The sequence below is a fragment of the Hibiscus syriacus genome, unplaced genomic scaffold (assembly GCF_006381635.1).
Source record: "Hibiscus syriacus cultivar Baekdansim isolate YM2019G1 unplaced genomic scaffold, ASM638163v2 tig00110840_pilon, whole genome shotgun sequence".
Lineage (NCBI taxonomy): Eukaryota > Viridiplantae > Streptophyta > Magnoliopsida > Malvales > Malvaceae > Hibiscus > Hibiscus syriacus.
The window spans coordinates 1,851,753-1,862,498 of record NW_024062887.1 but is presented as its reverse complement, the minus strand read 5'-3'; the positions used below and the strand labels follow the sequence as shown (position 1 = coordinate 1,862,498).

Below are 10,746 nucleotides of genomic sequence, written 5' to 3'. Positions count from 1 at the left end.
TGAGGGGTTGCCAAAACAGAAGTCCCTACGCCCACCGGCAGATCTACATGTTGCTGAGGGTGGGCATTAGATTTTGAAACTCTTTGGTATTAATTATTTTTTTATTTATTATATCTATCCTGAAATTTTATTTGTATACATACATACATACTAATGATGATGTAAAGATGCATAGAAAATCTTTATCCTCAAATCTACTTTGATTTTTACGTCTTGATTCACTCACAAATTGGAGTCATGGAGGGTACCTTTACCACTCTTGAATCATAATTATCACACCCCAAATTAGGGTATAAAATTTTCTAAATTTATTTTCGAAGACTAAATTAAAATTTTAACTAAATTTAAAGGTCAAAGTGAAATTTTGATTAAATTTGAATTCAAAAAAAAAACTAAAATTAGAGGACTTATAGTGTAATTATACCATTTTTTGGGTTTAAAACCAGAAACTTTCCGGACCATCTTTTTCTCCCTCTTTTCAACCTATCCTCTTATAGAAGGAAACCTTTGATCGACATTTTATCTTCGACCGTTACTCTGTTTTTTACACCTCTTATACCATCGTATTTCTTGCGTCGTCCCGAATACACCGGTGTCCACCTTGTTTTTGTTGCAACCGGCGTGTGAAGGGGTGAGAAAGGTCAAGTTTCCAACATTTCGAAATCGAGTTCTTTACTGTTCACCCTGTGAACCGAGCTTGGTAAATCTCTCAAAACCCCTCAAAATGCAAGTAGGAATTTTTTCGTAATTTTTCTAACTTTCAAAGCCTCCGCACGCGTCACCCTTGCGCGTGGGGAAATTCCACTGCCTGTTGGGCCTGCTTGATAATGGGCCGACTGACCTGACCCGTGTCCAACCCTACCCGACCCGAACTAGTCAATCGTTGACCATTGACCGACTGTTAACTGTTGATCGGCGTTGAATTTTTTCGAAAATCGTTGACCGATCCGTTTTGCCAAATTCTAGCCCAAAAGCTCTAAATCGAGCCTGTTAATCCAAAAATGCTTAGTATTTTTTAAAATTTTTGCTTATTTATTTGAGATTTGATTATAGAATTAATTCGATAATATATTTTTTATGAAGGTACTCGTATTTCACCCGACCGAGGGTCGATTAGATCCGGTGCTTCCCGTTCGTCAGATCCGCACGATCTGCGTTCCTCGAGAATTACTCGTAGGTATCTGTAAATTGTTTAAATAGGGATTATTATTATTAATAATAGGATTATGATATGGTTTTTTCTGATTCATAGGGTCTAGCGCTGTCGATGATCGTGGTCGGCAGAATCAATAGTAGGGTTTCTTATTAGACTACTCAGACCGGTACAAGTGTATTTCCTGATGATGTTACATTACTATTTTATGTTATTCATCTAAACTGTTTTAGATTTATGATAATACTGAATATTTTTACCTAACTTTCTTAATGTTGTTTATCTGATATCAGATTTACTGTACATTTCTGATATGATATCTGATTTCTATATTTTTTGTATCTGATTTCTGAGTTTGGAATATTTTTATGTTTTAATGAATTAAACTATCGTTTTCACTCGAATACATATATGTTTATTACTGTCATTGGAGTATTATTGGAGGAATTTATCAGGCCTAGTCTATGACTTGTAAGACCTTATCGTAGGCTCTTCTATTTTGTGCTCAGGATAAGTCCTTACTGCAGGTCTTTATGTTGTGTGTAGAATGCCCTTATCGTGTACAAATGGGTGTATAATTCTGGGGAATCTACACATTTTGGTGAACGGATGGGTGTAATGTTCATGTTTGATAAATTGATTTTACTAAAGTATTTTATATGTATATTTTTATACATTGTAAGGAGTAAACTGATTTTTTTTTAACTCATTTTGTAAATTTTAACATTTTCATATGATAACAGACTTGGCATCAAATAGACTGACTTCTCTTATTTTTATACCACTATATATTTCTATGTCTTTTTGTTATATTTTGGTGCCACATATTTTTATTACTGTCTCGATATATCGATATTACAATATTTTGTTATGTATATGTTTTGTACAATTTTATGATATATATATTATCGTATGAATCTTTCTTATGACTAATTTCATATTATACTGTTATATGAATTTTAACGTTATTTTAAATGTGAAAAAAATTTCTGAACACGATATGTAACCGTCTAGATTTGAACATAACGTCCAAACCGGGTCTAAGATATGACAATAATAATTCATTTTCATGCCCCCAAGTTTTCATCTTCTTCTCGAGATATATTTTTGAAGATTTATTAAATAATTATTTTGACTTTTATTCTTATTGTAAAGAAATTTTACCTCTAATGTTTCCTTTTAAAGTACTCGATCGTACCCAACCTAAAACAACAAATAAAAAATCCATCGAGATTTCAAAGACTTGAGAATTTTTCGGACCACCCCAAAGTGTTTTAGACAAGCACAAATCAAATCATTTTTGGGTAAAGACAAACCTTTTCCGAGTTGAGCCCGTCTCGACCGTCTTCTATCGATATACATGAATAAAAAAGTCATTTTCTTTAGTTAGAAAAAAAAATCTCCTTACTTTTTCATTGATTCTCTTTTTAATTTGTCAAACCATTGTCACTATGGTCTCCGTCGTCGACAATTGATCACAACTGACAATGATCACAGACCCTAAAAATTCCTACATCAACTACTTTTTCAACCTAAATCCATGATAAAATAACACCACCATCAACAAGGAAGAACGAGCCAAGATTACAAAATAAGGACCGTGGTTAGTATTGCTTCATGTATTTTATTCACAAACTCCAATTTCAGTTCACCCTGGCAAAGAAAGAGAGATCCGGTGTATTCATATTACTCAAAAATGAGGATGACCAACAAAAATAGATAATACAGGATCATTACCTCTTATGACCAGTAAACCTGCAACTTCCATACTTCATCTGCTGGAAGACATGACTTCCTCGATTTTCCTAATTACGACACTAAGATTGCCGCCACTTTCCATAGCTTTGAAAACAGCTCTATGAGCACGTCTATGCCATTTAAGCAGATTGTAAGACTGTCGCACTGACCATCTCGCTTGATTTGACATCTTCAACGGGAAACTCGGTCAATATTATATCTCGAAAACAATATCACAGAAAGTTGACAACTACCAATGCCAAGATGGTACCTGTGCTACAGAGGGAGGGGGTTGCAGAAGTACACAGATGCTTCTAAACAAGTTCTCATCATTCTCCCCACCCTCAGCTTCACCATAAACAAGAGCTTCAGCTGCAATGCCAGCAAAAAGTACCATGCAGTATCTGCCCAATAAATCATTCCACATTATAATTATTTCAGGTTTAGGCCTTCATTAAACACACAATCATTCAAAAGAAAAAACATATTATTGCATAGCTGCTGATGACCTGCCATGAGCAAGTGCCAGCACACAGAATTAAAGGTCACGCGGCAATCAGAACCAACCTTTGGTGCGACAATAAAGTGGAGGGCTAATTTGATTTTATAGAACATGGTAAAGCTTTTTCAAGGTCAAGAGAGAACAGCATGGTTAAAGTTTGAATTCGGTTTGAACAGAGTATTCCATATGAAATATTTTCAACAGCGTATAAAATTATGTTAAATTGTTTCATATATGAAAAATGGGAACCAACTTGTCCTACCAACCTGTCAAAGGTGGAACCACTCAATTGTCCTTCTGCCATTTCATTATTCATTTTTTCATCCCAAAACTGAGTTCCAGCCTGTAAAAATGGGCAGAATTCGGGATCATTCAAGTAACACTGTCATATGTTGATAAAAAGTAACCAGATTCCTTAAAACATCATCTCAAAGACAAGCAAGAGGGAATACATAAGCAGTACATTATCAGGAGCCAATACAACGTGAAAGGGTAAATAAAATGTTATATGCTTTGCAGAAAACATCATGCTTAATTCAAGAAGGCTACTAGCCTCCAGCTTCATGCAAAAATATCTGGTGACAAGACCATGACCAGCTCACCACTCAGGCATCCTAGACCACCTTAGCAATAGAGTTTTTAGTTTTACTTTTTCAGGTGTGAAACTAATACATAATTCAAGGTAACATAAAAGACAAGTTAAAATAAGAGGATTTTGAGATATTAGAACTAAGAAAATCAAACCTGATTAAGAATCCCGACAAATGTTATCAATATATTCTATGTATAACATATAAATGTAAAGCGACTTGATCCTATGACACATGCATCTTAATCTGACCGGTATTGTCAAGGTTTGAGCCTAAGTGCGCCTGTGCCTTAGCATTATTCAACAAAAGCACCTCAAACCCTTTAGGCCAGGCCCATTCAAACAGGCGCACAGCTGGGGCACCTAGGCACACTTTTTTGTAAGACGATAGTCATAAAGAAACCCACCTGATTGAATTTCACATGCATTTTTTCTTCATTGGACAACCAGGTGGAGGTCTAGAGCTAAAGAAATTGGCGAACTGCCGCCTCATGGTTATCACCCTTCAACAAACATTAACCATAAGGTAATCATGCATATTGACCAATAACAAAGTTTCTTGTTTTGTATATAAACTAGACTCCACTTTAGAGTATATTATATATCTTAACTTATATATTAGAAAAATTCACACATACATATTGCACCCTTGACAACATTGTATCCGACACACACAAAATTAAAAGAAAGAACACTGAATCGTTTGCTTAGATACAAAAAATAAAAATAAAAAAAGGGTCACTCTAATACTAACATTAGTTCATGCAAAACTGCAGCCCTTATTTTAATATTCATCTTGATAAGTTGTCTCAAGAATAGTGAAATAGATCACATCACAGTGAAGGAGGCAGGCTCCCAATAGCATAGAGAAGAGAAGGTCCACGAAAACAACAAATGATAACTTAAATACCTGCCCTTGGATGCCCATTTCCATTGCAACTATTGGGTCTAAAATCACTCCACGAATAGGACAACCCATAAGATAAGCTGTAAATAAACTTACAGAATCAATTATGCTTCAAGCAACACAAAATAAATTCAAATAACAGTGTTGTAGAAACAGATGAAATCACGACAGGTTCTAAATATAAGAAATAAGGCATTTCTTATTTAAAGACTAACATTCAATGTTTTGGTTTGTATGTACAAGTTGCTTTGACATAAAAAGCAAACAATTGATCACCTACCTACTAATAGATGCCCTGCTTCATGAACTAGAATCCGACGCCTATATGGAGGCCAATAACTCGAGATTTGAGCTAAACAGGTACCACCAAGGAGGGTAGAGTCTGTGAAGGCTAGCCCCATTATAATTGCAAGTTGAGGCCTGATATCAATTCCTTGTTGGAGTATAAAGGAAAGCCCACCAAGTAAACCAGCCAATACAAACTTGAGCTTCCAGAAAGACCCCACTTCTTTGGAGAAAGTTTAGAAGCTGATTATAAGGGTGGAAAGGTTCATCACATCAAGTCAAAATTACCAGATAGAACAAATTAGACCACCTTAGGAAATTAATATAGATATATACCTTCTAGCCCAGTAGAAGACTTCAACACAGAAGGTGTAACATCCCTAGTCCCCTCCAAAACTGCAGAATGTAGGAAATTATTTATGCACCATCTTAGTTATTTAGAAATATGATTTCAGTTAATTACAAATCAATATGTTAGGGGTGGGGAATCTCATGACACTGCTGTTAGTCCTAGTAGCTCAAGAATATAGTTGGAATAAAATTGCTCAGATATCATCACTGAGGATATTTCATTTGAGTATTATTGCAAAGAATGATGGTAACTGGTGTATTCTTTCCCAAAACTAAGAAACATGTGACACTATTACGTACACATCAACATCTAAGACAAAAATAACCACAGCATTAAGATTACATGTTTGATAGTCTATCATGCAAATAAGTGCTAGCTGGAAAGGCCAACAGACTCGCAGTATGATAAGCCAAAAATTTAAAAAGCTAGTGCAGCAGATCAGTAGTAGCAATTGATGACAGTTATAAAGTATATCAGCATTTAGAATCCAGGTATAAAACATGGCTCTTTAGAAACAAGGAACCAAGCAAATGAATTGAAAACCAAGCCAACAAATACGATGGTAAAACTTGCTTTTCACAGTTAACTACATTGAAATCATCTAATTTGTTTAATTTACAGTTCATTCATACACAATGGACCATATATCAATAAGAAAACATGCGACACAAATTATGCATAAAAGAGAGCAAATTAAAACTATGAAGAGCTCACAGAGACATCAAACTAATTAAGAAATCATTATCAAGTGAAATTATATATGCTAGTTTACACATTGCATGTAAAGTAAGATATAGCCAATGACCAAACTAACTGCACCACATTGTGCTTGGTCCAAAAGAAAATATTTTTGTAATGTTCGGGAAATCATGACAATATATACCAATCCCACAGGCCATTAAATTATTTCTGTATATTGAATGTTTTCTACTTGAACCAGGATACAATAGGGACACACTCTCAGGTACCAATTTGCTTTGAACAAAATTTAGAAATCAAGATATCAAATCAGCGTCTAGAAGTTACTAGAAATCAAACATAATACTAACAGTACTAATTTAGCATGAATATAGGAAGTAACTTATTTACCGATGCTACTGAATCTTCCAAAATTGGGTAAAAGACCTTTGACCTTAAGGAACTCATAAGCAGTGCCAACAAGTTTCATGTCATCAGCATTGAGGCACGTGTCCAAGACCTCCCAATCCCTCACAGACCCACCGAGAAGATTCAAATCGCCGAGTTGTGACCGAGTGGATAAGGAGCCATTTTCCTCAACAGGGTTGTCGTTGTTGTCTTTTTCAATGGATACGAGGAACCTTAGAGCGGTAGCTAAGTCCTTCTTCTTCACTGCTTCCTCGTATTCTTGCCATTCCCTCAGAGCTCTTGGTGGGTGGTTATGGATGCTTCTTGGTGGCGGAGGCGGTGTCTGAAAGAAAAGAAAGGAAATTGGACGAGAGTGAGAGAGGGGAAATGAGTGGGAAGCAAGGAAGTGTGGTAAGTTTTGGGGAAATGATAGAGAAGAAACAGCGGAGAGAGCCATAAGAGTTAAACAATAAAAAAAATAGTTTTTGTGTGAAGAACACAAGAATTTGTTGATCAACAAAATGGTAAAGAAAACAAAAGAAAGTCTCGATCGTAAACAAATGAAAAAGACCATTCTTCAATGGCAGAACAAATTTTGAAGATATTTAGCATCTTTTCCGGAACCTTCTCACTTGTTTAGATTTTTTTTCCACACAATGAGAGGGTCTGCAAAAAGATCTGATATGTTATCTGTTGATCGGATCTAAAAAGTTAGATATTCGATTAATTTTTTTATTTTTGGATAATTTGGATAGGATATTTAAAATAATCTTGATAATTAGTTCGGATTCAAATCGGATAAATTTTAATTTTGGATTATCTGAAAATCAAAAAAATTGAATTTTAGATTTTAGCATGGTTTTCAAAACCGGACCGGTTAGCAAATCGGTCATGCTACCGGTTCACTGGTTTAACCGGTTGAATCGATCCGACCAGTAGGAAGAACCGGACAACGTCATAATTATTTAAAAAATTAAATAAAAATACCAAAAATATTTAATAAAAAATAATTTTTTATATCACAAGTCATATTCAAATCAAGTCATAACATATATAAGTTAAAAACCATAAAATAAAGTGAAACAAAATGATTTAAATTAACTACAACATAATATTTAAAGTAAAACATATTAAATAATAATATAATTATATAACTATAATTAAAAAATAAATTTAGGGCTAAAAAAATCATAACAAAATGATATTTGTTTAGTTTAATTTTTTTTTAAAGTAATCTCACATGGTTAAGAAATATAGAAGAGCATCCCAAAAGTTTAAAGAGTAAAAATATGAGAACAGAACAATCCCACGTGACTAAAAAACATAGAAGAGTATCACAACTAACTTCTATAAATAATAGATGTAATTTGACATTCAAAATCATGGAGCCTTTTGGTGAGCATTGAGTGAACTATTCTTTCACTTTAATTATGCTCAAATTTTAGGCTTCAATCGAGCTTCTAATTTTTTTTTTGAGTTCAAGCCTTTTTTAGTTCAAGTTTCAATATTATATTTCGAGTTTGAGTTGAACTTGATAATTTTTAGCTCGTGAGTTTGAGTCGAGTTGAACTTACTTTTAAAGTTTTCAAGTTCGAGTCGAGCTCAGCAATACTTGAGTTCGACTTGGCTCGTTTAACAAACGATGTCGTTTGGTTTAATTTTTTTAATAAAAAAGAATAAAATTTCCGGTTTTCAGCCGGTCCGATTCGAACTGTTCAACGGTTCTGGCCGGTTCACTAGTAGCGGTTCAACCAGTGTAAATTGAACCGGACTAAACAACGGTTCCCGGTTGAACCGACCGGTCCGGTCCGATTTTCAAAACAATGGATTTTAGATATATTTAACCAAATAAATGAGTAACACACTAATTTATTAAAGTTCTAACTCAATAAAAATTAGAATATTTAATTATTTATTGTGTGTGAGTAATTAAATATATATAAAAATATAGTAGAAGTATCAAAAAAAAGTTATATTAAATCATAAAACTTAAAATTATTATTTTTATCAAATTAAATTTTAAATTTAGATTTGGATATTTAGATACCCAATCAAAAAATTTAGATATCAATTTTTTTGGATCAAATCAGATCTCTGAATTTTAACAATCCTAGAAGAGAACAAAAAAAAAAAGAAAAAAAATTATTTTTTAGATAAAGTACACAATGATCCTTTGACTATATGATATCACTCTATTAAGTCATCCAACTATTGAAAGTAACAAATTCGTCTTCTGAGTATAAGACACTGTTTTGTCAGTCACTCGACTATTAAAAATTATAAAATAATCACTCGACTAGTTATATTTATTCTAAACTCATCCTTTTTCGTTGAAAAATTAACGGTCGTCAAAGTTGAACGTTAACAAGTTCGTTGTCATATAATAAAAATATGATCTTATAATTATTTGAGTTTGTGGATCGAGTCTCTATTTACATAATGTCATCGAGCCAGTACATGAAACATATTATCATCAAGCCAATGTTGGAAAAAAACAACGATGTAATCGATGTTATTAAAAAATAATTTTATTATATCAGAATCAATAGATTAAAGTACAATTCATACAGTAGTCAATTTTTCAATAAAAATGATAATTTTAGGATCATGATGATTAAAGTTATTATAAAAGCGGAAGTGGTAAATGTCCTTTCAGTGTATGCCCCACACGTTGGCCTAGGGGAGGGGGAGAAACGTTGTTTCTGGGATCAGTTAGATGATGTACTTATGAGCATTCCGGAGGACCAAAGAGTTTTCATAGGGGGAGACTTTAATGGTCATATAGGTAGTGCAACCGATGGGTATGACGGTGTTCATGGGGGTTTCGGTTTTGGTAGTAGGAACGAGAAGGGGCGTACGTTGCTTGAATTTACTACAGGCACACGATATGGTGGTCACTAACTCCTTATTTAACAAGAGAGATGTGAACTTGATTACGTTCTATAACGGGGGACATTGTACCCAAATCGACTACATCCTGGTTCGAAATCGGGATCGATGGGCTTGCATTGACTATAAGGTGTTCCCTGAAGAGGCATGTGCATCACAATATATATTGTTGGTTTTGGTGTTCCGCGTACGCCACGGGCGGAGCACTCATAGGAGGGCTAAAATTGGTAAACCTAGGATCCTTTGGAAGAACTTACATAGAGTGATAATTGATGACATTAGGAGTAAGGTTTTGTCTAATATAGGTTTTGGAACTCCAAACTCAAATAATGCAGATATGTTATGGAAAAATATGGCAAATTCTATCAAAGAGGTGGGCAAAAATACCCTTGGGTTGTCAACAGGGAAGGTCAATGAGCATAAAGAATCGTGGTGGTGGAACGACGAAGTCCAAACTAAGGTGAAGACAAAGCAAACTTGCTTCAAGGAGTATCTACAATGCAATGACGACGAAGAAAGATCGAGAGCTCAACAAAGATACAAGGAGGCAAAGCGGGAAGCAAAGAAAACGATGGCTAAAGCAAAGGATAAGGCATATGAGGAAATGTACAAGAGATTAGACACCAAGGAATGACTAAACGACATCTTCAGGCTAGCAAAATCCAGGGAGAATAGCAAAAATGATCTAGCATTAGATTTATTAAGGAAAAATAATGGAGTTCTTTTAGTGAAAGATCATGATATTAAGAGGGTTTGGGGTAGTTACTTTATCTTATTTAATGACGGTGCCACTCCCTGTAGAAATAGTATCGTTAATGAGTCAGTCGACCATCATACTACAACCAATGACTGACCCACAAGTAGGATTGGGTTTGAGGAAGTCAAAATGGCTCTTAGAAAGATGGGGAGGGACAAAGCTGTCGGTCTAGATCAAATTCCAATCACTGTGTGGTTGGCCCTAGGAGAAGAGGGAGTTAAGTGGTTGACCAACATCTTTAATATTATTTTAGAGACTGCCAAGATGTCCGAGGAGTGGAGACAGTCTACGGTGATACCAATCTATAAGAATAAATGAGATCGCCAACGTTGTGGCAACTACATAGGTATTAAACTACTCAGCCATACCATGAAGCTATGGGAAAGGGTGATAAAGGCTAGGTTGAGACAAGTTACTAGGGTTTCAGAAAATCAATTTGGCTTTATGCCAGGCAGGTCTACTATGGAGGTGATTCATCTACTTCGACGA

At 34.7% G+C, this 10,746-nt stretch overlaps 1 pseudogene; it reads right to left on the bottom strand.

Annotated features, from left to right (window-relative positions):
* Positions 1-2,924: 2,924 nt before the first annotated feature.
* On the bottom strand, positions 2,925-7,163 carry LOC120143314 (annotated as a pseudogene).
* Positions 7,164-10,746: the final 3,583 nt, after the last annotated feature.